Source organism: Mobula hypostoma, chromosome 21 (assembly GCF_963921235.1).
Source record: "Mobula hypostoma chromosome 21, sMobHyp1.1, whole genome shotgun sequence".
Taxonomy (NCBI): domain Eukaryota; kingdom Metazoa; phylum Chordata; class Chondrichthyes; order Myliobatiformes; family Myliobatidae; genus Mobula; species Mobula hypostoma.
The window spans coordinates 49,899,243-49,926,227 of NC_086117.1; the positions used below are offsets into that span (position 1 = coordinate 49,899,243).

A 26,985-nucleotide genomic window follows, 5' to 3' on the forward strand; every position below is an offset into this window, starting at 1 on the left:
ATCCCATTGTAACCTTTGGGCCCTGAGAGTTATTATGAAATTATAAAAAGGAAGGAATGAGGAATTGAGGATATAAAAAGATCGTTTTGAACCTATGTAACCTCTGGCTAAAGGAATAGTTGGGACTGAATAGGAATTTTTGAACTGAAGTAAACTCTGTCTTCAGCAGCTAGCTAAATCCGGCTTATACTAGTTCTCCCTTGTTTTGCAGAGAGATATTGAGAGTTTGACAATATTGTACCCTCATTTGAGTAGGGGAGGAGGACTCACCGCTAAGGACAGGAATGAACATCCATCTGTAATTAAGTCAGGGCCTAGCAAAGGGAATAACTGACAAAGACTGGACAGCACATTCATCTGTAATTAAGCCTTGATCTAGCAGACTCTCTTATCTGTAACTAAGTTTCGCACCAACAGACTTGGTGGGCGTACCAGTTCAAATGATATCTTGCAACAGTAATGTATGGGGCTTACTATGTATAAATATCTGGCTGTAACCAGAGAGAGTGGGCCCACTTGTCGAGATGGTAACAGTACTTACGGGCCTTCCCTTTGACAACTGAGTCTCAAACTCCTGCAGGAGGGTGCGCAATAAACTGTGGTAACCATAAGAAGCTGGTCTCCCGAGTTTTATTCAGATTCAACTTTAACAATGCATACAGAACTGTCTTTATTAATTCCAGAGCCCCACAAATCAATTTAACATTTAAGGTTTCCTTTAATGAATAAAATGGCATTTTACAACTTCAAAATTAGCTTGTCACTGAATTACACCACATGGATTTAAAAAGCTGGAAGTGCAATGTTCCTGCAAGTATTTGCTCAATTACTTATAGTCATAAAAATCTCAAGCTGGAGAAATTTCAGATGTTGAAAAAAATAATTATCAACAGGAAAAGAACTGCTCTAGAGATGAAAAGGCAGGGTAGTACTCTCCCAGGAGTTATAATATTGATAAAGGTGAACATCACAGTAGTACTGAAGAGAGGATATTCTGGGATAGCAAGGTTATATTGATAGAATTTATAAATAAGGAGGGGGTGATCGCCTTGATGAAATTGCACTTTTGGCCCCCAATAGCAGGAATTAGAGGAGCAAATATGCAGGGAAATAACTAAAAGATGTAGTAATAATAGGGTTGATATAACTTTTCTGATGTCAACTAGGACAGCCACTGTGGTAAGAGGCAGGACAGTGCAGAACCTGTGTCTCCATAATATTTTTCTCCAGCCTACTAGATAAGCCTACAAGAAGGGTGACAATGCTTAGCCTCCTAATGGGGAAATAAGACTGAGTAAATGGATGAAGTATCATTGGTAACCACTTCAGGATCAGTGACCATACAACTTTATAATAGTTATATATAAATAGAGGACTGGTCCACAAATTAAAGAATTTGTGAAGGTTGATCGGGAAAGGCTGTTAACAGGCAAAGGGATGTCGGCCAAATAAGGGGCTTTTAAAAGTGAGATTGGAAAAGTTCAGACCCATCATATTCCAATTAGAATGAAGGTCAAGAATAGGGAACCCTAGTTGACGAGGGATATTGAGGTTCTGAGAAGAAAAAATGTCACTTGTCCAGTATAGGGTTGGGGAGTAAAAAAGGGATGTAGTACACTTGAGTGATAAAGTTTAAGGGAGTAGGGAATTCTCAGATTCCTGTAAACAATGGGTTCAGTACTATGTCTGTGACTGCAGTGTGTTTGAATAATGTCTCACAGCTACTTTCTTTGGAGGAAGATAAAGGTTAAAGTTCACCCAGATCCACATAAGATGTCTCCTGGCTTTTCACACCTTTTAGTTTTGACAAAAGGCAGTACCTGATGGAAATTAGACACAACATTCCTTTCTTAATTAAAGCATAAATTTGATGTATGTTCTTATCTTTGTAATTAAGTTGTGGCTCCAACAAACCAAGTAGGACATTCCTTTCTTTAATTAAGGTGGCTGGAGTGTCTATCAAACTGATTATTCTTTTGTATCAACAGTCCACTGACTTGGCTAGAAAGCTTATCAAACTGATTCTTCTTTTGTATCGGTAGCCTTATAACTTTTGACAATTCTGACATCAGGCAGTGAACTTGTTGAACCGCCAGAGAGATAAGAATGCTTCTGTCTCTGATGCCGGGTCCAAGTTCACTTGCCGGCTGAGCTCGAAGAAATAAACAGGTGAAAAGATAAGTAACGATCCTTTTGTGCTGTCGTTATTTGATCCAGCAAATTTACATTTACAAGAGGAATCAGGAGATATTAAGACATGAAACAGCTTTGGCAGATAATGCAAAATAGAACTCTAAAAGATTCTATAAGTATATTAAGAGCAAAGGTTAACTAGGGAGAAATCAATGTGGTCACCAATATGCGAAACCATGGGTGGTGGGCAAGGACTTAGATTAATACTTATCACCTGTATCTACTATGGAGGTCACAGCTGTCAGGAAATTTTGTGTGCCACAGTTTCCTTGGAGACGTTGGATTATGCATGGTGGGAGAGATTTCAAAAGTAGTGAGCAGGAGCAGTCAGAACATTCTGCGCACCACAGTTTTCTTGAGGACATTGGATTACGTATTATAATCAACAGAATATACAAGGAGATAGTTTCACCGAAGGTGCAGAATCAGATTTATTATTACTGGCATGTGTCACGAAATTAGCGGCAGCAGTACTATGCAATACATAATATAGGAATTTAAAAATCCATTACATTAAGTATATAAGTATATTGAATAGATTAAAAATAGTACAAAAACAGAAAAAAATATTTTTTTTTAAAAACGCGAGGGAGTGTTCATGGGTTCAATGCCCATTTAGGAATCGTATGGCAGAGGGGAAGGAGGTGCTCCTTCACTGAATGTCCGCCTTCAAGCTTCTGTACCTCCTTCTTGACGTTAACAAGAAGTGAGCATGCCCTGGGTGATGGAGGCCCTTAATAATGGATGTTACCTCTCTGCGGCACTGCTCCTTGAAGATGTCTTGGATACTATGGAGGCTTGTACCCAAGATGGAGCCAACTAATTTTACAACTTCCTGTAGCTTCTTTTGGTCCTATGAGGTAGACACCCTCCCCAATACCAGACAGTAATGCAACCTGTTAGAATGCTTCTCTATGGTACATCTGTAGAAGTTTGAGTACTTTATTTGACAAACCAAATCTCTTCATATTCCTAATGATATATAGCTGCATTAATAGGTTGGGACCAGGTTAGATCCTCAGAGATCTTGACACCAAGGAACTTGAATTTGCTCACTTCTCCACTTCTGATCCGTCTATGAGCATTGGTGCATGTTCCCTTGCCTTACTCTTCCTGAAGTCCACAATCAGCTTTCATCTTACCGACATTGAGTGAAAGGTTGGTGCTGCGACACCACTCAACAAGCTGGTATATCTCGCTCCTGTATACCCTCTCATCTCCAACAATGGTTGTATCAGCAGCAAATTTATAGATGGCAACAGTCATTTGGAGATAGCAGCAGTTACATGTGTATCATGTGGCCATTAGACACTAGATTGAAGTTTTTTAAAACAGTGTCACTTCCACATTTGTGTTCAAAAAACAGTGACTTTTGTCACTGATAGTGGGCAAGTAATAAACAGTAAGACAATTCGGAACTGTTTTGCTCACTGCGGTTTTAAGTGTTCAGGCTTGGAGATGCCAGAGACAGCAGACAGTAAAAATGAAATGATTTCATTTCTTCAAGTTCAGAACTTAAACGATTTTGAAGGTATCAACAAAGAACATGTCAGCATACACTAAATGAATTCCTCTGTCCATACTATTAGGAACTAATACAGTTTTATAGTACTTAGTAGTTTTAGTAGTGTTCTGATTTATTCTGTTATTCATTCACTTAAATATATACTTTGCTACTCACTTAAAGAGCAGTTTGGCTTTTTTTTAAATTTTTTTTACTATTTCCAAGAAACCAACTAATTGGGGCAGCTGCTTAATTGGGCGAAAATACACTGGTTCCAATATGACTTAATTAACCAAATCCATTATATTCCTATCAGGTTGCCCCTCAGCCTACAACACTCCAGACAAACCACACTAACTGATTCAGCCTCTCCTTATAACACATAACGTTCAACGAGAACAAGCTGCTAGGGGAAGTGCTAGAGACAGGTACCCATACAACACTGAAACGACATTTAGACAGGGGTTCATAGACAGGAAAGATTTAGGGAAATATATGGGCTGAACACAGGCAATGGAATTAGCTCAGGTTGGCACCTTGGACGGATTCAGCCAAAGGATAAATTTCCATACAGTATAATTCTAATTACTTTCTTAAACTTTCCTAGAGAAGCAGCTTTAGGATTTTCATTTAATACCTCACTTTCAGATCTTAGGCAAGTACTTTGTTCTTATGGGAAGTTTAGTTTGATTGTGAATAGCTGGCTAATTTATGGTTTGTGAAAAAAAATCTGTCACTATGTAAACAACAGGAATTCTGCAGATGCTGGAAATTCAAGCAACACACATCAAAGTTGCTGGTGAATGCAGCAGGCCAGGCAGCATCTGTAGGAAGAGGTGCAGTCGACGGTTCAGGCCGAGACCCTTCGTCAGGACTAACTGAAGGAAGAGTGAGTAAGGGATTTGAAAGCTGGAGGGGGAGGGGGAGATCCAAAATGATAGGAGAAGACAGGAGGGGGAGGGATAGAGTCAAGAGCTGGACAGGTGATAGGCAAAAGGGGATACGAGAGGATCATGGGACAGGAGGTCCGGGAAGAAAGACGGGGGGGGGGGGGACCCAGAGGATGGGCAAGAGGTATATTCAGAGGGACAGAGGGAGAAAAAGGAAAGTGAGAGGAAGAATGTGTGCATAAAAATAAGTAACAGATGGGGTACGAGGGGGAGGTGGGGCCTTAGTGGAAGTTAGAGAAGTCGATGTTCATGCCATCAGGTTGGAGGCTACCCAGACGGAATATAAGGTGTTGTTCCTCCAACCTGAGTGTGGCTTCATCTTTACAGTAGAGGAGGCCATGGATAGACATGTCAGAATGGGAATGGGATGTGGAATTAAAATGTGTGGCCACTGGGAGATCCTGCTTTCTCTGGCGGACAGAGCGTAGATTTTCAGCAAAGCGGTCTCCCAGTCTGTGTCGGGTCTCACCAATATATAAAAGACCACATCGGGAGCACCGGACGCAGTATATCACCCCGGTCGACTCACAGGTGAAGTGTTGCCTTACCTGGAAGGACTGTTTGGGGCCCTGAATGGTGGTAAGGGAGGAAGTGTAAGGGCATGTGTAACACTTGTTCCGTTTACACATGCCAGGAGGGAGATCAGTGAGGAGGGATGGGGGGGATGAGTGGACAAGGGAGTTGTGTAGGGAGCGATCCCTGCAGAATGCGGGGGGGGGGGGAGGGAAAGATGTGCTTAGTGGTGGGATCCCGTTGGAGGTGGCGGAAGTTACGGAGAATAATATGTTGGACCCGGAGGCTGGTAGGTGGTAGGTGAGGACCAGGGGAACCCTATTCCTAGTGGGGTGGCGGGAGGATGTAGTGAGAGCAGATGTACGTGAAATGGGGGAGATGCGTTTAAGAGCAGAGTTGATAGTGGAGGAAGGGAAGCCTCTTTCTTTAAAAAAGGAAGACATCTCCCTTGTCCTAGAATGAAAAGCCTCATCCTGAGAGCAGATGCGGTGGAGACGGAGGAATTGCGAGAAGGGGATGGCGTTTTTGCAAGAGACAGGGTGAGAAGAGGAATAGTCCAGATAGCTGTGAGAGTCAGTAGGCTTATAGTAGACATCAGTGGATAAGCTGTCTCCAGAGACAGAGACAGAAAGATCTAGAAAGGGGAGGGAGGTGTCGGAAATGGACCAGGTAAACTTGAGGGCAGGATGAAAGTTGGAGGCAAAGTTAATAAAGTCAACGAGTTCTGCATGTGTGCAGGAAGCAGCGCCAATGCAGTCATCGATGTAGCGAAGGAAAAGTGGGGGACAGAAACCAGAATAGGCACGGAACATAGATTGTTCCACAAACCCAACAAAAAGGCAGGCATAGCTACGACCCATACGGGCGCCCATAGCTACACCTTTAGTTTGGAGGAAGTGGGAGGAGCCAAAGGAGAAATTATTAAGAGTAAGGACTAATTCTGCTAGACGGAGCAGAGTGGTGGTAGAGGGGAACTGATTAGGTCTGGAATCCAAAAAGAAGCGTAGAGCTTTGAGACCTTCCTGATGGGGGATGGAAGTATATAAGGACTGGACATCCATGGTGAAAATAAAGCGGTGGGGGCCAGGGAACTTAAAATCATCGAAAAGTTTAAGAGCGTGTCTCTGTCACTATGTTTCCATTTATTGGTTACTCCATAAATTCAAAGCAGACCATTGAGATTGTAAGAAGTGATTGACTGAGGTAGAAACTAACTAATTTATCAAATAGCAAATAATAAATTAGAGCAATTGTTGCATACATAAAATAATTATAGACTTAAATACTTTTGCTAAGAAAAACAAAACCAACAAATAGGGCAAACTAAATTAACCGGCCAAATACCAGTTATACATAAAGCTATTTGCTATTGTGCAACAATTCACAAAGTGCAAGTGGAATCAGACAAAAATAACTTCCCAAATTGGCTTCAATATTATCACCCACCAATCATTTAATCACCTGAAATCTTTCTCACTCAGATGACCCAAAATAATGCCTGCCTAATATTACTAGATATTTTAACAAGTTTCTTAAAAAATAGACCTTCTATATTATAAAGAAAGCAAATTTGTTGAAAATGTTTAAAATCCATTTCTTTTCACTTCTCATCTATGAATGATTGCCTGATTAACATTGAAATTACATACAGAAAATAAAGTTCCGCATTTTGATACACATTATAATTTTTCTAATTCGTCTTACAAGTAACTTTATTTTCCACCTTTTACTTTAAATTTCCAGAAACTAGCACTGGTAAAAGAACATTTGTCGAATCTTAGATTAGATCTCTTTTAACAACAGGAATTCTGCAGATGCTGGAAATTCAAGCAACATACATCAAAGTTGCTGGTGAACGCAGCAGGCCAGGCAGCATCTATAGGAAGAGGCGCAGTCGACGTTTCAGGCCGAGACCCTTCGTCAGGACTAACTGAAGGAAGAGTGAGTAAGGGATTTGAAAGCTTTCAAATCCCTTACTCACTCTTCCTTCAGTTAGTCCTGACGAAGGGTCTCGGCCTGAAACGTCGACTGCGCCTCTTCCCTTAGATCTCTTTTGTTTCCTTTCTTACACATATGTCTGCATTCTCCTCCAACACAAGAATGCCACTTGCCTTCAGCAATTAGAAGAATGGAGAATCAAATAAAGATCAGAATAAGATGACAAAGCTTCTGGATTAGAGATTTTTTCAATATCCAAAATTAATAGTATGTGAAATAGAGCATTATACAGCATCTATGGCTATTTGGACTGACATGCAGGTTTATAAATCTCTTGCAAGGCAAGTTATTGAAAAGTACACATTATCAACAGGTTGGCAAGGGTATCTGGGGACCTGAAAAAAAGAAACCACCTCTTAACTAACCAAATTGCAGAACTGTGAAATAAGTGTCAGAGATGAGAAATCCAAATGAAGATTAGATGAACTTAATGTCATAACAAGAAAGAGGAAAATTAATACTAGACTGAAGCAGAGAAATAAAAGGAAAAGTAAACTTTTACAGGTTTTCGTTTTATTTTTAAATCTCTTACCACTAAGGAATGAAATACTGGTAAAAGCTCCTTTTCATGCCAGAAAGATTGATTAACACAATGAACATTACTCATTTCAAGTTACTTAATGTGTGAAATGACAGTTAACTTTCTGGAACAAGTTTATTTACTAGCTTTTATGCTAATATACCAAATTTACATTACATACATTTCAATGATGGATTACTTATCAAGATATCAATCTTCTAAAGCCATGTTCCTTGTGTAGCACTTTTACTACAGGTGTACTGCATTGGTGGTGCTTCCTACACCCAGCCTGAGCATGTCAAATTCATTAACTTTGCCTGCAACATCCACCCTACCCTCAAACTTACTTGGTCCATCTCTGATACCTCTCTCCTTTCTCAATCTCTCTATCTCCATCTCTGGAAACAGTCTCTTCTACATTGGTGAGACCCGTGGTAAACTGGGGTACCAAGCACCTCCACTCCATCTGCCAAAAGTGGAACTTCCCAGTGGCCAAACATTTTAATTCCGATTCCCATTCCAACAAATCAGTCCATGGCCTCTTCTTGCGCAATGATGAGGCCACCCTCAGGGTGGAGGAGCAACACTGCCTGGGTAACCTCCAACCTGTATCAATTTCTCCTTCCAGTAAAAACATTTTTCCCTCCCCTTCCCCTCTTCTATTCCCCACTCTGGCCTCAACTCTACTCACCCCTCCCTGGCTCCCTCCTCCTTCCCTTTCTCTTATGGTCCACTCTGCTCTCCCATCAGATTCCTTCCTCTCCAGCTCTTTAACCTTTTAGCCAGTCCTCCTTCCCCTCCCCCACCTTTATTGTGGTATCTTCCCCCTTCCTTTTAAGTCCTGAAGAAGGGTCTCAACCCAAATGACAACTATTTATTCATTTCCATAGATGTTGCCTGACCTGCTGAGTTCCTCCAGCATTTTGTATGCTGCTTTCATTCTTTCAAATTTCAATTTCTGGTATAAGTTTTCATCAATTTTTTTTAAACCTTTTCGATCTATTTTATTATTCTCTTAAACTCACCTTTCTTACCCCTTTCTATTTTGCTTTGGTAACGTAATATGGCATGAATAAAAATTCCAGCCAACTTCATGAGTTAGGTTGATAAACTAACCATTTAAAGAAATGCAGAATTGCTTGGGAAAAGGAGAGCCAATTCTTCAAATCACATCCTAGCTTTCAAATCGCTCCCTGACTTGCTTCATACCCATCGCTAATAATTCTCAAAAAAAAATTTCTGTACGCTATCAGGCCCTATGTTTTCTAATTCACTTGCTTTCAGTTTAAGATGGCGCTGGTGATGTCCAGCGACTACTTATTGGCAGCAAAAGAAAAATAGAAAACTACGAAATACCTTATTGATAACGATCAACGCTAACAACGGGAAGGCTAGTGGCGGCTGTAACGGAAACGAGAAATGATCAAGAAAAGCGGAGACGAGCGGTAGAGGTAGGCATAGTTGAGGCAAGCGAAGGCGGAGGAAGGGTCGAAGCAAAGTCATGGCATCCCTGAGTGTGAGGCAAGTCTCAGCGTCAGATCCATTTCAGCGCTGGGTCAAATTGGTAAGGTTGGGTACAGGCTGAATCGTGATGGCAGGGTTCAGACCCGAGCGGTCTGAGAGCAAGGAGTGACCTAAATTTGGACAATTTAAGTGCCAGGCCAGATTGTGCTAAGGTGTTGAGACTGGAGACAAGGTGAGGGCTGTTTCTGCTCGCTGCTCTGTAAAGTTTACTCAGCTCTGCGCTGAACTGAGGCAGAGGCATGCTCCAGTTGCAGTGATGCCTGGCTTCATGCCTGAGGTCTCACAATGTTTATTCAGCTTTGTGATGAACTGAGGCTGTGACCTGCTGCAGCTGCAGTGATGTGCAGCTTTGCCTCTTTCGTAAAATTTCACTTCTGAAGCTATTTGCTTACTTCTATTGTTTACACAATTTGTTTTGAACTTTGAACTTCAAATTTACCATTTTTTTTCTGGTTAGCTGCTCAACCATCTCCGTTTGTGATTTGGCATCAAATATTCTTTGATAATACTTCACTGAAGTGCACTGAGATGGTCTATTGCATAAAAGATTCACAATGTTCACAAAGGTCTCAAAAGCTACCTGGAGCAAGCTCACACTTTGAATATTTCAGAAACTCCATGTTCCAGTGAAAGAAAACATAATCTACTCTATCCATGTGCTGCCACTTCCAATAAGGGCAGGAATATTGATGGACAGAAAAACCTTGGACTTGCACCCCAAGGTTCTTCTATACACTAATATTCCCACCCTTACTCGAAATGTTCTATCAGAATTTGACTTCCCAAAGTGGATTACCTCACGTTGGTCTGGATTAAATTCAATCTACCTCTACCCCACCAAACACTGCAGCTGATCTGTGTTGTCAGACAACCTTCTTTACCATCTATGAATTTACCAATATTCATGTTGTCTGCATACTCACTAATTTGGTCACGTTCATTCTCATTCAAATAATTTATATATGTTTTCAAAACATGAAATGCCCCAAAACAGAAATGCACAACTTGTTAGAGACTCAGTCAGAAAACCACCACTATCCTCTACATCCTCTCATCAAAATGATAAATTTTATTTCTTGCATATTAACAAGCATAATTTACAAATACTCAACTATAGTAAGAGGTCTGAAATTAAAACATGATACAGATACTTAGGAAATCTAGCAGATTTACAAAGAGCAATTTTTTCAGTTGATGATATTCCATCAGAACTGGAAGTGAGAAACCAAGCATGTTTTAAATTGAGGAGGAGTGAACAAAGACAAGACCAAGAAATCTAAGTAATATTACTCTGTTGGTAACACAAAGTCTGCTGGAGGAACTCCTTCAGAAGTATATTTGCTGCTCAAGGTTCTACGTCTCTCACATCCCAACTCTGCTGGTGCAGTCATAAGTGATTTGTCTGGAGGAGGCACAAATAGAGGGAGATCAATGAAGGAAGAAGAAAATTAAAATATCGGAACTGTGAAATACAAAACATGGCAAATGCTAAAAAGAGAATGTTAGGAAAACTCCCTTGATCAGTCAAGACCTTAGGGAAAAAGAAATTAATCTACTGTTACAGATGAATGTCACTGCATCAGTCCTAGCCAATTTTGATACAAGTGATATGACAAGAGCAAGGGGCTACACAAATACTAAGGAAAATGAGATATTGTACTGTGAAGCAACACACATAAAATGCTGGAGAAACTTATTCTTTTCCTTAAGATGCTGCCTGGCCTGTTGAGTGCCTCCAGCATTTTTGTGTGTTGCTTGGATTTCTAGCATCTGCAGATTTTCTCATGTTTCTGATTCTACTGTTCTTTGATTTTATATTTGCCCTGCTCCAAATGATGGAAAGGAAATATTTTCCAGGAATTCAGCCGTTTACCAATGAACTCCATGGGGGGGGAGAGGGGGGGAGAGGGGGGGAGGGGGGGGAGGGGGGGAGAGGGGGGGAGGGGGGGGAGGGGGGGGAGAGGGGGGAGAGGGGGGGGGGGGGGGGAGAGGGGGGAGAGGGGTCAAACTGCCGGAGGAACTCCATCCCTGGAGGGAAATGGACAGTTTAGGTTGAGACACTTCATCTGGACTGAAAGATAAGAGGTGAGATTGCCAGTATAAAGGAGTAAGGGAAAGTGGTATAGTAAGACCTAGCAAGCGCCAGATGGATTTAAGTGAGGAGGGGTGATGGGGAGGGGGGGAGAATAGAAGATGAGAAAGGGTGACAGAAACTGGGAGGCGATAAGTGGAGGCAACAGAGGGTCACAGATGATGGAATCTGATAATGAATTTGGAGCAGGGAACCAAATAATAGAGATGGAGTGGGCAGGTGGGAACAATATAGCATAAGACCCAATGGGAAGAGTGTCTGGATGATGGGTAGACAGAATGGGTGCAGAAGGAGAAATAAACAGTGATGCTGGCTGGGGTGGTTACAAGTGGAACTAGATAAATCAAGAGGAGAGAGAAAAAAGGGAGAGAGAGAGAACACATTACATGAAATTGCAAATTTCAAGGTTGATGCTATTGGGTTGTAGATTATCCAAATGGAATACAAGGTGCTGTTCCTCTTTTGACACCTGCCACTTTCTTCTAATCAGAAGTGTAGTCATGGACACTTGTATGGGCCACAACTATATGTGCCTTTTTGTTGGCTACATGCAGCAATGCATATTCCAATCCTACATGAGTAGAACTCCCCAACTCTTTCTCTGCTACACTAACGGCTGTACTGGTGCCACTTCCTGCACCTATATGGAGCTCATCAATTTCATCAACTTTACTACCAACTTTCACCTTCCCCCCATTCACTTGGTCCATCTCCAATACCACTCTTCTCATTCTTGATCTCTTGTCTCCATCTCGGGAAGCAGAATTATCTACTGACACCTTTTACAAATTCACTGACTCCTGTAGCTACCTCAACTACACCTCCACCCACTCTGTTACTTGCAAGGGCACAATTTCCTTTGTCTCCATGAGGGTTTCCTCCTTTTTCAGGAAACAAGATGCCCATCCCCATGACAACTATTGTTAGTCTGAACACACATCTCCATTTCCTGCAGCTTTTGCCCTCACCTTGCTCCCCCCCAACCCCTTCCCCAGTCATAACATATATATAACTTCCATAGCCCATGTATATCCTGCCACTAGGCAGACCTTCCCTTCCCCTCACAAGAATCTATCTCTTTGTGATTCCTCATCCAATTACTCCCTCCTCCCAGATATATGCCTCTGTAACTGCAGAGTGTAACACCTGCCCCTACGCCACTTCTCTCACCACCATCCAGTGCCCTATCACTACCAGGTGAGGCAGTTCTTCACATGAGCCCTGTGATGTTATTAATGTATCTGGTGCTTCCATTATGGGTTCTTCTCCATTCGTGAGAGTGATGCAGGATGGGCAACTGCTTTACTGAGCACCTTTACATCATCCACCGTGCTAGCCTGTATCACCCGTTGGCCAGCTATTTTAATTCTGCTTCCCATTCGCACCCCAACATATAATCATCAGCCTCCTCCACTGCTAGGTTGATGCTAAACATAAATCAGAGGAAAATTAAGTCTCCAGTTTCGTGGTATGAACACTTCATTCTCAAACTTCTTTGTCCTCTCAGCTCCTGATCCCATCACCCTTTCTCTTCCCCCTCCCTTACCCTCTCCATCTGCCCATCACCCACTCCCACTGGTTTCCTCCTTTGTGGCATGTTCCTGCATCCTCTCCTACCAGATTCCATTTTCTTCATGCCTTTTTCACTTTCACCAATCACTATCCAGCTTCTGTCATCATTCCCATGTTTCCACCCTCACTATCACCCTATCGTCTGTATCCACCTACAACTTTTCATCTCTTCTTCCTCCCTTCCCTCTGTCTTCATATACTAGCAAAAGCCCTCTTTTTCCAGTCCAGATGAAAGGTCTTTGATCTTAAATGTCAATTATCCATTTCCCTTCATGAACGTTGACCAACATGTTGAACCACTCCAGCAATTTTATGTGCTGCTGCTCCTCTTGTTTGTGTTTAGTGTCATCTTGACAGTGAAGACTGAGGTCAGACAGATCAGTCTGGTAATGAGAAGGAAAATTAAAATGGTTAGCAACCAGTTCTTGATGATTGTGCCAGACAGAGAACAAATACTGCACAAAGTGGTTGCCTTGTCTGCATTTAGTCTCACCAGTAGAGAAAGCACTTGAGAGAAGAGATGTTTCATATCTTCTAAAATTATACTTAACATACTCGATGCTCTAATATCCTTGAGAACATGCGAAATTCAGCAGTCTGTACAACTTCCCGAAGCCTCAACCAATTCAAAAGACAACTAGCAAGACAAAATTTAGCAAAAAGACAGGATCAAGAGAACTAAGTAATGCCAGCAAGCCAGGCAATGGTGTGAGTGGGGTCATGAGAAGTATTAGGACAATGACAGCTTGAGAAGGAACAATGCACAGTTATGCATCAAGAGAAAGAACAGAGATCTGTATGGATCAGAAAAAAAATCAAGCAAGAGAGTTGACTTACGAAAACATACAAGATCCTGAGGGATAGTGCTGTAGTAAATGTTGAGATGTTTCCATTAGGGGACATATAAGATAACGGAAGGGCAATTATTTTAAATCAAAGTGCCAGGATTTCTTACTGCAAATGGTGACAAATCTCTAGAAATTTCTACCCCAGAGGGTTGTTGAGGCTACAGAATTGAAGTTATTGTAAGAGGAGATAGATATATTTTGAAAGATGAAGGAATTCAAATTATGAGAAACCTACAAAGAGGAGGAGCTGGAGTCTATGATAATAATATTGAATGGCTGGGTAGGCTTCAGGCTCTGTGACCCTATATTTTTCAGAGTAATTGGGAAAATTAGGAGGGAAACTAGGGTTGAAGATTACAAAAGAAACAAAATGGAGCATTGAGCATAAATAAAACAAAGAGTTAAGAAAAGGGGAGAAGCACAAGGGGAATTAGTGAAATTAAGAGTTGCTAAATGAAAAAGAGGGGGACATAATAAATAATCACAAGAGCAAAAATGAAAAAAAAACATGAAGGACACAAGTATCAAAAGATATTTACATACTGGGAAGGACAGGTTGTATCAAGAGCATGCAGCCCAATAAGAGATAACAAGAAAAAGATAGAAAGGAGAGAAAATACATGCTAGAATGAAATAAAGATCATGGCAATGGAGAAAAGTCATAGGCAAGATAAAACATGATAAAGAAAAGGAATCCTGCATTTAATAGAACAACAGAAATGAAAGCAGTTCAACACTCCTCCACATGATGGCTACTTCGATCAATGCACCTGTCACAGGTAGACTGGCAAGGTTAAGAACAATGAGGTTTATTTCTCATACTGGTTCACTCACTACCTGTCACTCATATCCTTCAGGACTCAATCAGTGGAAATGCTACCATGCTCTTACCAAGTCATCTATCCAGAGTACAATCTTGAGAACCTATTCATTACATTCACCCTTGGCTTCTTCCAATTCTTATTCAACAGATAAAACACTGATTCAGCAGCTGAGAGGATGGTATGTAATAACCAGGAAGTAATTTTGCCCAAGTTTGAATTAATGCCAGGACATTTCACAACATCTCAAATTAATGTTAATAACTTCCAGAGCTAATGCCGCCATCATAGCATGCCTAAGGATTACGATTAAGTCTGTCGTATTGCCTTTAATGGATAATTTTGAGTATTCAGATTCATATTCATTTCCACTCAGTGGCCACTTTATTCGGTACACCTGCATACCTTCTCATTAATGCAAAAATCTAATCAGCCAATGCTGTGGCAGCAACTCAATGCATTAAAGCATACAGACATAATCAAGAGGTTCAGTTGTTGCTCAGACCAAACATTAGAATGGGGAAGACATGCAATCTAAGTGTCCTTGACCATGGAATGATTGTTGGTATCAGATGGGTGGTTTGAGCTTCTCAAAAATTGCTAATCTCCTGGGATTTTCATGTACATCAGTCTCTAGAGAAGGGGTTCTCAATCTTTTTTTAATGCCATGGACCAATACCATTAAGCAAGGAGTACATGGACCCCAGGTTGGGAACCCCTGCTCTAGAGTTTACAGAGAATGGTGTGAAAAACAAAACAAAATAATCCAGTGAGTGGCAGTTCTGTGGGAAAAACTGCCTTATTAATGAGAGGGGTCAGAGGAAAAAGGCCAGACTGGCTCGAACTGACAGGAAGGCGACAATAACTCAAATAAACACTCTTTACAACAGAGGTGTGCAGAAGAGCATCTCCGAACCTACAACACGTCAAACCTTGATGTGGATGGGCAACAGCAGCAGAAGACCATGAACATAAACTCAGTGGCACTTTATTAGATCCAGGAAGTACCTAATAACTAGCCACCAAGTGTATTTATCACATGTACATCAAAACATACAGTGAAATGCATTGTTTCCATTAACAGACACCACAACCTAAGGATATGCTGGGGGCAGCTTGCAAATGTCGCCATATTGGATGGCTTCCCCAATATTTGTGAGGAGAACTTTGTAGTGTCTACTAAGCTAGAAGCAATTTTGCTATTCCAAATTTAGTGCCTCATTTAGTGGCAGGCAATCTGTCTTCCTTTATTCTTTTCATTTCATTACAGCAGTAATGCAGTAATTAAGTGCCTTGAAAAGAAATTAAAGAGTCTGATTGGCGAGCCTGGAGTCACAAACACAGGCCATCCCCAAGTTACAAACCCCAATTTACTGATACCCCCTACATACAATGAATAAATATTAAATTTTAAAGTCTGGCATATATTTATACATTCCTACAAAAGGCAAAACAGTTTCCTCTCTTTTCTTTCAGAATTTTAGTAATTGCTCTTTCATATCAGTCTTATATGCTTATGATGCACTACAGTACTATAGAGGTATGATTACCATAAGTGACTTCGGGTAAATCGACTTATGCACATGTTAAATTGAACCTATTCATTACCCAGGGGTGGCCCATAGCCCAGTCTTGGCAAAGATGGCAGGAATTTTCTCCCTCGAGTCAAAGGACATCAAGGGGATAACATACCAATAGCTTGAATAGCTTACAGAAAGACGGTTCTGATTGAAGAAGCTCAATCCCAATACATCACTCGGAGTTATTGAACCATCTTTAAACACTTAAGCATTAGCCTTCCTTCAAATATATATTCAGAATTGAGGACGATGATTGCAAACTTCATTAATAAATGAACCAGTCCATGCCTTTCCACAGCAAAGTGTAGACATGTGCTAATAAGTGGCAGGTAAGTTGAGGCAATAAATGCTAACCTTGGCAGCAATGCCCAGATCCCAGTAAACTGAAAAAAAAAGGAATTCTAAATAAAAAGCACACAATGCAAATATCCTAATCTATAGGTGCTTTGCAATAACTTCAAAGAAATTGGCCCTTCGAGATAAATCAGCTGCCTTCTGCAGATGATCTATGACATTCAACAGGAATGTTATCAGGGGACTAAATACTCAACCACACTTAAAACTGAAAACAAGTGAAATGCACTTAACTTATTTAAGTCAAATTAAATGCATTTTCAAAATACTTTACCACAATAAAAAGACTATAAGACATTAGGAGTAGAATTAGGCCATTTGGCCCATTGAGTCTGATCCATTATTTCATTGTGGCTGATCCATTTCCCGCTTGACCCCATTGTTACCTGGGTTTCATCTCCTAAGTTACACAGAAAGGTTGAACAAGTTGGGTCTTTATTATTTGGAGCGTAGAAGGTTGAGGGGGGACTTGATAAAGGTATTTAAAATTATAAGGGGGATAGATAGAGTTCACTTGGATAGGCTTTTCCCATTGAGAGTGGGGAAGATTCAAACAAGGGGACATGAGTTGAGAGTTAAAGTGCAAAAGTTCAGGGGTAACATGAGGGGGAACTTCTTTACTCAGAGAGTGATAGCTGTGTGGAACGAGCTTCCAGCAGAAGTGGCTGAGGCAGGTTCAATGTTGTCATTTAAAGTTAAATTGGATAGCTATATGGACAGGAAAGGAATGGAAGGTTATGGGCTGAGTGCAGGTCGGTGGGACTAGGTGAGAGTAAGAGCTCGGCACGGACTAGAAGGGCCGAGATGGCCTGTTTCCGTGCTGTAATTGTTTTATGGTTATATTCTCCTTCTTTCTCTCACTCACAGGTTTTCACACTGACTAATCAAGAATGTAACAACCCTCTCTTTAAATATATTCAATGACTTGGCCCCCTCAGTCGTACGTGGCAATGAATTCCACAGATTCACCACCCTCTGGCTAAAGAAATTCCTCCTCATCTCTGTTCTAAATGGACAGCCCTCTGTTTTGGGCCTGTGCCCCAACATCTTCCCAACCACTGAGGTCAGACTAATTGGCGTATAATTTCCCTTCTTCTATCTCATTCCCTTCTTGGAGAGTGTAGTGACATTTGCAATTTTCCACTCCTCTGGAATGCTGCCAGAATCTGATTCTTGTAAGGTCATTACTAATGCCTCCAGAAGCTTTTCAGCTACCTCTTTTAGAACCCTGGGATGTTGTCCATCCGGTCCAGATGACTTAGCTACTTTCAGACCTTTCAGTTTCCCAAGCACCATCTCCCTGGTAATAGCAATTGCACTCACTTCTGTCCCTTGACACTCTCCAACATCCAGCATACTACTAGTGAAATACAGACTGAGACATCAGAAATCAGTACAAGCTATTAACCTTAAACTAAATAATAATTATATATCTAAGTGCAATTTTGGGCAATTCTTGCAGTGTTTTGAAGTATGATTGGTGCATAACAAAGTTGAGGTCCACATTAAACCATTCATTCTATGAAGACTGCAACAGCACAACATATGGAGATCTAAGATATAACAGACATATTTCCAAATTTCTATATTTAACTGCACAAATGTATTTAATCAGATGCTGAGCAACACACATCAAAGTTGCTGGTGAACGCAGCAGGCCAGGCAGCATCTCCAGGAAGAGGTACAGTCGACGTTTCAGGCCGAAACCCTTCATCAGGACTAACTGAAGGAAGAGTTAGTAAGAGATTTGAAAGTGGGAGGGGGAGGGGGAGATCCAAAATGATAGGAGAAGACAGGAGGGGGAGGGATGGAGCCAAGAGCTGGACAGTTGATTAGCAAAAGGGATATGAGAGAATCATGGGACAGGAGGCCCAGGGAAAAGGAAAAGGGGGAGGGGGGAACCCATTGGATGGGCAAGAGGTATAGTCAGAGGGACAGAGGGAGAAAAAGGAGAGTGAGAGAAAGAATGTGTGCATAAAAATAAATAACGGATGGGGTATGAGGGAGAGGTGAAGTATTAGCAGAAGTTAGAGAAGTCAATGTTCATGCCATCAGGTTGGAGGCTACCCAGACGGAATATAAGGTGTTGTTCCTCCAACCTGAGTGTGGCTTCATCTTTACAGTAGAGGAGGCCGTGGATAGACATGTCAGAATGGGAATGGGATGTGGAATTAAAATGTATGGCCACCGGGAGATCCTGCTTTCTCTGGCGGACAGAGCGTAGGTGTTCAGCAAAACGGTCTCTCAGTCTGCGTCGGGTCTCGCCACATCAGGAGCACCGGACGCAGTATATCACCCCAGCCAACTCACAGGTGAAGTGTCACGTCACCTGGAAGGACTGTCTGGGGCCCTGAATGGTGGTAAGGGAGGAAATGTAAGGGCATGTGTAGCACTTGTTCCGTTTACAAGGGTAAGTGCCAGGAGGAAGATCAGTGGGGAGGGATGGGGGGGACGAATGGACAAGGGAGTCGCGTAGGGAGCGATCCCTGCGGAAAGCGGGGGGGGGAGAGGAGGAGGGAAAGATGTGCTTGAGAGCAGAGTTAGCAGATGTGCGTGAAATGGGGGAGATGTGTTGAGAGCATTCCAGGACAAGGGAGATGTCCTCCTTTTTTAAAGAAAGGGGCTTCCCTTCCTCCACCATCAACTCTGCTCTCAAATGCATCTCCCCCATTTCACGCACATCTGCTCACTCCATCCTCCCACCACCCCACTAGGAATAGGGGTCCCCTAGTCCTCAACTACCACCTCACCAGCCTCCGGGTCCAACATATTATTCTCCGTAACTTCTGCCACCTCCAACGGGATCCCACCACTAAGCACATCTTTCCCCCGCCCCCCTACTTTCCACAGGGATCACTCCCTACGTGACTCCTTTGTCCATTCGTCCTCCCCATCTCTCCCCACTGATCTCCCTCCTGGCACTTATCCTTGTAAGCAGAACAAGTGCTACACATGCCCTTACACTTCCTCCCTTACCACCGTTCAGGGCCCCAGACAGTCCTTTCAGGTGAGGCAACACTTCACCTGTGAGTCGGCTGGGGTGATATACTGCGTCCGGTGCTCCCGATGTGGCCTTCTATATATTGGTGAGACCCGACGCAGACTGGAAGACCGTTTCGCTGAACACCTACGCTCTGTCCGCCAGAGAAAACAGGATCTCCCAGTGGCCACACATTTTAATTCCACGTCCCATTCCCATTCTGATATGTCTATCCACGGCCTCCTCTAAAGATGAAGCCACACTCAGATTGGAGGAACAACACCTTATATTCCGTCTGTGTAGCCTCCAACCTGATGGCATGAACATCCACTTCTCTAACTTCCGCTAATACCCCACCTCCCCCTCGTACCCCATCCGTTATTTATTTTTATACACACATTCTTTCTCTTACTCTCCTTTTTCTCCCTCTGTCCCTCTGACTATACCTCTTGCCCATCCTCTGGGTTTTTCCTCCCGCCTCCCCCGTTCCTTCTCCCTGGGCCTCCTGTCCCACGATCCTGTCATATCCCCTTTGCCAATCACCTGTCCAGCTCTTGGCTCCATCCTTCCCCCTCCTGTCTTCTCCTATCATTTTGGATCTCCCCCTCCCACTTTCAAATCTCTTACAAGCTCTTCTTTCCGGTTAGTCCTGACGAAGGGTCTCGGCCTGAAACATCGACTGTACCTCTTTCCTAGAGAGGCTGCCTGGCCTGCTGCGTTCACCAGCAACTTTGATGTGTGTTGCTTGAATTTCCAGCATCTGCAGAATTCCTCTTGTTTGCGTTTATAATCAGATGCTGATACCAGTTTCACAGAAAACAATGATGGGAAAATCTAAAAGCTTCATGAGTATAATTGCGAATTACAGGCCCAGAAGTTATCTTAGGCTGCCTGGGTCAATCACACAATACATTGGAAGCTATGAAAATTGGAGTTTTATTGATTTCAATTAAACTGAATTTTGGAAGTTGAGTACAGCACAAAATAACTACGATACTGCACATACAACACAAGCAACTGAATTATAACTCACATGTCATTAAAATCTCAGAAGTTAATGAGGAGGCGTATAGGAGTGAGATAGATCAACTGATTGAATGGTATCACAACAATCTCACACTCAACGTCAGCAAAACCAAGGAATTGATTGTGGACTTCAGGAAGGGGAAGTTTCTGCTGTTTAGTAGTCTATCAAATTTCAAATATCTAAAAAACACAAAAAAATTTATTTCAGCTATCAAATGAGCTAAGATATGAAAGCTTGAATATTTATAAACACATTCATACTGCAGGCATAACAACTCATTTTTGCTTTGGATTATATTTATAAGGCAGCAATAATGTAACATACAATGCATGAGTTACCAAAGCTATCACTACAGTTTATTCAAATATAGTTAGGTAAAATATAACCAAGTTAATAATTTAGACCAAGGGCCTACTGAGTCCTTCTAGCATTTTCTCTTTGTAACCATTTTGTTGTTTAGTTGGATAATCATATTCAAAGTTGTAAACTCCAAGATGTTTCCAATAAACTACCATGCTTTGAGGACCATGACTATCATTCATTAATTCAATGGACAACGTTAACTGAGTTTATAATATACAAAACATCTGCAAAAGAATTTTAAGAAATTTGTGGATGAACAATTTCTGTAAGCCATTGAAAATATATCTGCCTGGGTGTTTAGTTTCATCATTCAGTTTTCCATTTCATGTATCAATTTACTCTTGCCTCTATTTCCTAAACCTAAAGGAAATTACACATACATAAAAGTCATACATAAATGTTCATTTGAGATTAGCTGTCTAAAATTCTGAAACACGTTAACCATTCATATTCTTCCCATTATCATTTTAATTCAGGCCCCAATTTGAAGAGTTCATTTGAACACCACACTATTTTACAAATTTAAGTTATGACAAGACAGCTCTTCTAGGAACATTTAGATCACAATATCCAAATTACAAAACATAATAGCAGAATGAGGCTATTTGTTTCCTCTTATATACTCGACCATTCAATTACTGTGCAGCTGATCTTCTGCCTCAGTGTCACATGCCCAGACTAACCTAGAATCCTTCAAGATATACAATATACTGTCACTTCTACTTTCAGAAATTTTAAGCTAGGAAGGCATCATCCCACATCTACTTTTTTCTAAAAACACTCCTTCCTCCCACCTTTCTGTACTAGTTATTCCTTTCTTTCTTTCCAGTCGGAATGAAGCGTCATGACTTGAAACATTCATTGTTTATTTCCAACTTTAGATGTTGCCTGTCAAATGTCCATTTCCTTCTTTGGATGCTGCTGCCTGATATGCCAAGTTCCTCCAGCATTGTGTTGTTCGAGATCTCCAGCATCTGCAGTTTACCGTATCTATTTCGTTAAGACCCTTTAGAATTGTGTACATTTAGATAGGAATCTCTCTCATTCAACTGAACTTAGGAAGGAATACTTAGCTTGCTTAACCGTTCCATATGACAAACCCACCACTGCAGCAATCATTTTGCTTAATCTTTAATATATATCCTCAATCAAAATTATATCCTTCCTCAAGAGTGACCAGCTCCTACAAGTGATATTCAAGATTCAATGTCACTAGGGCCTTTGATGTTGAAGCATGACATCTGTGTTCTTTTCTGCAAATTCTCTTGCAATAAATAGTAGCTGCCTTCCTAATTGTTTACTGAATCTGCAAATTAGCTTTCAGCAATTCATTTAAGGACAACCCAGTTTCTCTGAACAACTTTCAAACTTGCATTCTTTAAAATTCTATTTTTACAAAGTGAATGACCTCATTTTTCTACATTATATTCCATGTCTTTACCCATTCATTTAACCTTCTTGATATGCCTCCACAACCTTCTCACAAACCATGCTGCCACCCAGCATTGTATATTAGCAAAGACACACTACTCAGGTCTCTTCAAACAAATCATTGATAAGAGTTTGTGAACACTCTAGGCTCCAGCATTGATTGCCATAACATCCCACGAGTTATCTTCTCCCCATTTAAAAAACACATGTTTATTTCCCATGTTTACCCATTAACCAATCCTTAATCTACAATAGTAATTACCCCCAATACCAACTGACATAATTTTGTTTAATAATCTGAGTTTGTCAAAGGCCTTCATAATGTCCAGATATACATCAACTGGTTCACCCATATATATTCTGTTGTTACAACCCCTAAAATCTCTTGCCAATTTATCAAATAGATTTCTCTTCCATAATTGTATGTTGATTCTATCCAAGTCTATTATTTTCAAGTGCCAGTATCAGTTCCTCAAATGACAAATTTCAGCATTTTCTCTACTGTTCATGTCAGACTAACTAATCTATAATCTCTATTTTCTCTTTTACTCCTTTCTATGTTCCATTCTGGAAACCATTCTAGAATTTGAATTTTATGACTACAATCAGTGTACATCCACTACCACTTCTTTCAAAATCCGAGATTGCAGATTATAAAGCTCTGGGATTTTTTTGCCTTTCAGTCCTAGACAAAAATTATTTTGGGGGAAACTTGATAAGGTTAATTTCTTTGACTCCTCATTCCAAGAGGTCTGATGTGTCTCCTTCAACAAAAACAAACAAATACTTATCTGCCCTTTCTTTATTTCTCAATATAATTTTTCCAGCTCAGTTCAAAAGGAAACTCTATATTCACCTCAAATAACTCAGAAGAACTGAGGTGGCTCCCAGTGCAGGAATCACATTCTCCTTCTGAACTTTTGTTTATCATTTGTTTTTGATTTTAAGTTTTCATTTTTATGTTTATGGTTTTCAATACACTGGTAGTTTGCTTTCTCCTTCCTTTTTGATGCTTTGATTCTTCTTGGTTAAAAATTGAAATTTCCCCAATCCTCAGCCTCACTACTTTATTGGCAATAAAAGCCTTTTCTTTTGACCTAATACTATTGTTAGCTTCATGACAGCCAAGGCAACACAACATTTCCTGTGTTTATTTTGTTGCTGTATAAAGAGAATATATGTAAATTTAAATATTGTTTTCCTTTGCTTGCTTATTATCCAATCTTTTAATAAGGTTTCTCACCTACCTCAGCCAACTCACAACTTCATGATTTTATAATTTCATTTATTTAGATTTAAGACTGATTTCAGATTGAACCAAATTATCTTCAAATTTTACCTAAAGTTCTTCCATTGTTCCCTGAAAGCCCCTTAACTAGTGGATCACTAATTAACAATTTCTCTTTCCACAGTACTGATCTGAAATTGTTGGCTCTTCGACATATTGTTCTTAAAAGAAAGGGAATTTCTGTTATTCCTCTATATTCTCTACCAAGTTCTCCTTCACATTATCATTGCCAATTTAGTTTACCAGGTCTATAACCAGTCTTTGCGATTATAATGACCCAGGTATGTGCTCCGTCTATTTCCTGATTTATACCATGCATTTCTATCTTTTATCATTTCTTAGTTCCAAGAAGTCTCATTCACTTTTTCATTTCCCAAGTTAAGACCCTCCCTCTCTAATACATTCATGCCATTCTTTAGTACTGGGCTATCACACCACGATTTCCATTTTGCTTCATTTCTGAAAGTCAGTATACAAAATTATTTAATTTACCAATCTGGTCACTACGATTATTAGATTGTAAACATTAATTTCTGTTTTGTGCCACTAATTCATGTATTTTGCAACAAACATTGCAAGCATTCAGTTGGAACCTTCAATATTGTCTATTTCTATGTTTCTTGATCTAAATCCAATTCTTTTCATGTTTTTTATGCACTATCCCCTCCCAATAAAACTCTGGTTATCATTTTGCCACCCTGCACTATCACTGACTTTTCTCTTAAAAACTTCCTATACGTTCCCTCTTCCAGAAGATTAGATAAATGACCAAGGCTAACTTCTACTGCACTAAAAGCAAATTGAGTATTATACTCCAAATGTCAGAGTCTATATTCTGCACTGACTTCTTAAAAAAAACTTGTAGTATATGATTAACAGGACATTTTTATTCTTTCTTCATATGCAGCTCCAGTATAACTCCCCCTGTTGGTTGAGATGGTGTTTACAAGTATACTTTTTTGAGATAACTTCACTGTAGGTACAGCCATTTTGTATTCCAAGCTGCTGCAAACATAAACACTATTCCTAGGTTGATACATCCAAAAGCACTATAAGCAAGATATTATTTAAATACAGTTCATTTAAATCAAAATTATGAAAACCAAAGCAAGGTGAAATTTAGAAGTGCGCAAAAAATGAAGGGAAGCAAGGACAGCAAGACATCTCAGCAATGAGTTCTGATATCAAATCAGACTCCTTCAGATGCTTAGTTCTAAAACTGAAAAACAGATGCCAAGTGTAAAGCACAAAAACAATTCCTCAACACTGAATTGAAAACAAGCGATTCATATTTGATCTTTGAAGATATAAAGTATTTGCCCCACTAACAAAAGTTGCCAATAAACCATTTTTCACTGTAAACAGTCCAAAATCTAAACCTAAATGTTCTTTGGTAGGCATTTAAATATAGCAAAAATGGGTGCCATGGTAGCATAGCAGTTAGTACAACACTATTATAGCTTGGAGTTCAGTCCTGGCATCTTCTGTGGAATGCATAGGTTTTCTACAGGTACTCCAATTTCCTCCCGCAGTCCAAAGATATAACGGTTAGTAGATTAATTGGTCACTGTAAATAAGCATCTGAAACAGTCTGATTTGATATCAAAGCTCATTGTTGAGATGTCTTGTTGTCATTGCTTTCCTTCAATTGTTGTTTTTGCACACTTTTAATTAATTTTTAACCTTGCTTTGGTTTTCATATGTTCATAGAAGTGAAATGCATTTCAATAATGTCTTACTCATAGTGCTTTTGGATTTTGCACTTAAATAAGGAGTTGTTAGGAATTGCTGGGCAGCGCAATTTGAAGACCCAGAAAGAACCTATTCCACACTGTATCTCTAAAATAAAATAAAAATAAATAAACTAGCTGAAAACAGTAAAATATTGCTCAATGCTGCAATATGGTTGTTAAATCTAGAAAAAATTCCATATTATTGTACAGAATATTCAAAACTGATATGCCAGTTATGAATAAAACTTAACAACAGACAATTCCCTATCACGTACATAGATACTTAAAATTTAAAGATACCTGTTTCAAGCAAATACTACATGGTTCAGTTTGCACATTCTCTCATTGCGGAATTTTATGGTTATGCAGTCATATGTCCAGTTTCCTCCCGTGTTCCAAAGATGTACTGATAGATTACATGGCTCCTTTAAATGCCAGAAGATTTAACGGGGGCGGGGGGGGGGCTGCTGACCATTTAGGAGAGAGTAAACTGTAGGGCTACAGGGGAAGCGAGACTAATGAAATTGTGCTGCTTAGAATGAGCAAGGACACCAAAGGCTAAATGATCTCCTGTTTGTTACTGGTTAAGTATTTTGATCAAAGCAACTATACAACACCCATAATCTATCAACCAAGAATACAAATTATGAATGACCACAAACAACACCAGGTTATCATTCTGATTTTGAAAGTGCTTCCCACAAATCCAGTAATCCTACTGTACAAATCAAGTAAATCAAAGTTTCCTAAGTATATGGATTTCCCCAACAATATCTTTTGCTAAAAAAAACAACAAATCTGTTCACAAGGATGTTGCTAAACACCAAAATGTTTTTTATTTTTAAAACTTTAACTTATCTTTAATGAAATAAAACAGAAACATCAACTTTAATGGAAGACATGACAATTGAGACTAATGAACTAATAATACTCAACCTGAAAGAAAAACTTAATAGATTTGAACAAACTGGAGTCTTAATCAGGTAAAATTCTGACAACTTCAGCTTTATAGACATATCTTATAAATATATTAAAAAATCTAAATGCTAAATTTCATTGTTTGCCCTTCAGCCAATAGTTTTGCGACTTTTCAATAAAGTGGTATTCATAGTCCATTTCTCGTACAGCTTATAAAATTAATTATTGTTTAAGAATGTTCATATCAACCTACAATAAAAATTATCATTCAATTTCTGAAGCCATATTTAATGGTTTTCTCGCCAATATAGTTTGTCTTTGACCAAGAAACACTGAAGTCCTAGATTACACAAAAATCATTCATTACACATTGTTTATCAAGCTACTGTTCAAAGTGTCATTTTGGATCACATTCTCCATCCATTTTGCCAATCTGTACAATGTATGTTCGCAGAACTATTGGCAAATGTGTTTCAGCAAAATGGATAAATGCGCTTCATCTTAAATGACAACATCTTGGTAGAAAGTTTATTTCACCCATTATATTCAGTAGATACAATCATGTCTTCAATAGATGGTGATGAGTTGCAAGAGACAACTATATTTCACACAAATTCTCAACAATTTAACATTTTGAAATGGTGCAACAAAGTACACTATATGCCTTATAGAAACTTGAATTAATAGCGACTAAAAGGCTGGCATTGTCCCACTTCACCAATCTATTAAGTTACCAGAAGAATACACCTAAAACTCACTAGAACATTGCAACCACA

General features: G+C 40.1%; 1 protein-coding gene across 6 annotated transcripts in view; it reads right to left on the reverse strand.

Annotated features, from left to right (window-relative positions):
• The window catches only part of LOC134359998 (histone-lysine N-methyltransferase EHMT1-like), a 202,045-nt gene that overhangs the window by 171,799 nt on the left and 3,261 nt on the right, over positions 1-26,985 (reverse strand). Inside the window, exon 2 of one of the 6 annotated variants that reach the window (XM_063073967.1) lies at positions 20,483-20,655. The exons of the other annotated variants lie outside the window; for them this stretch is intronic. The gene's annotated coding sequence lies outside the window, so the exon portion shown is untranslated. The remainder of the gene's footprint in view (positions 1-20,482; positions 20,656-26,985) is intronic. 6 annotated transcript variants of the gene reach the window in all.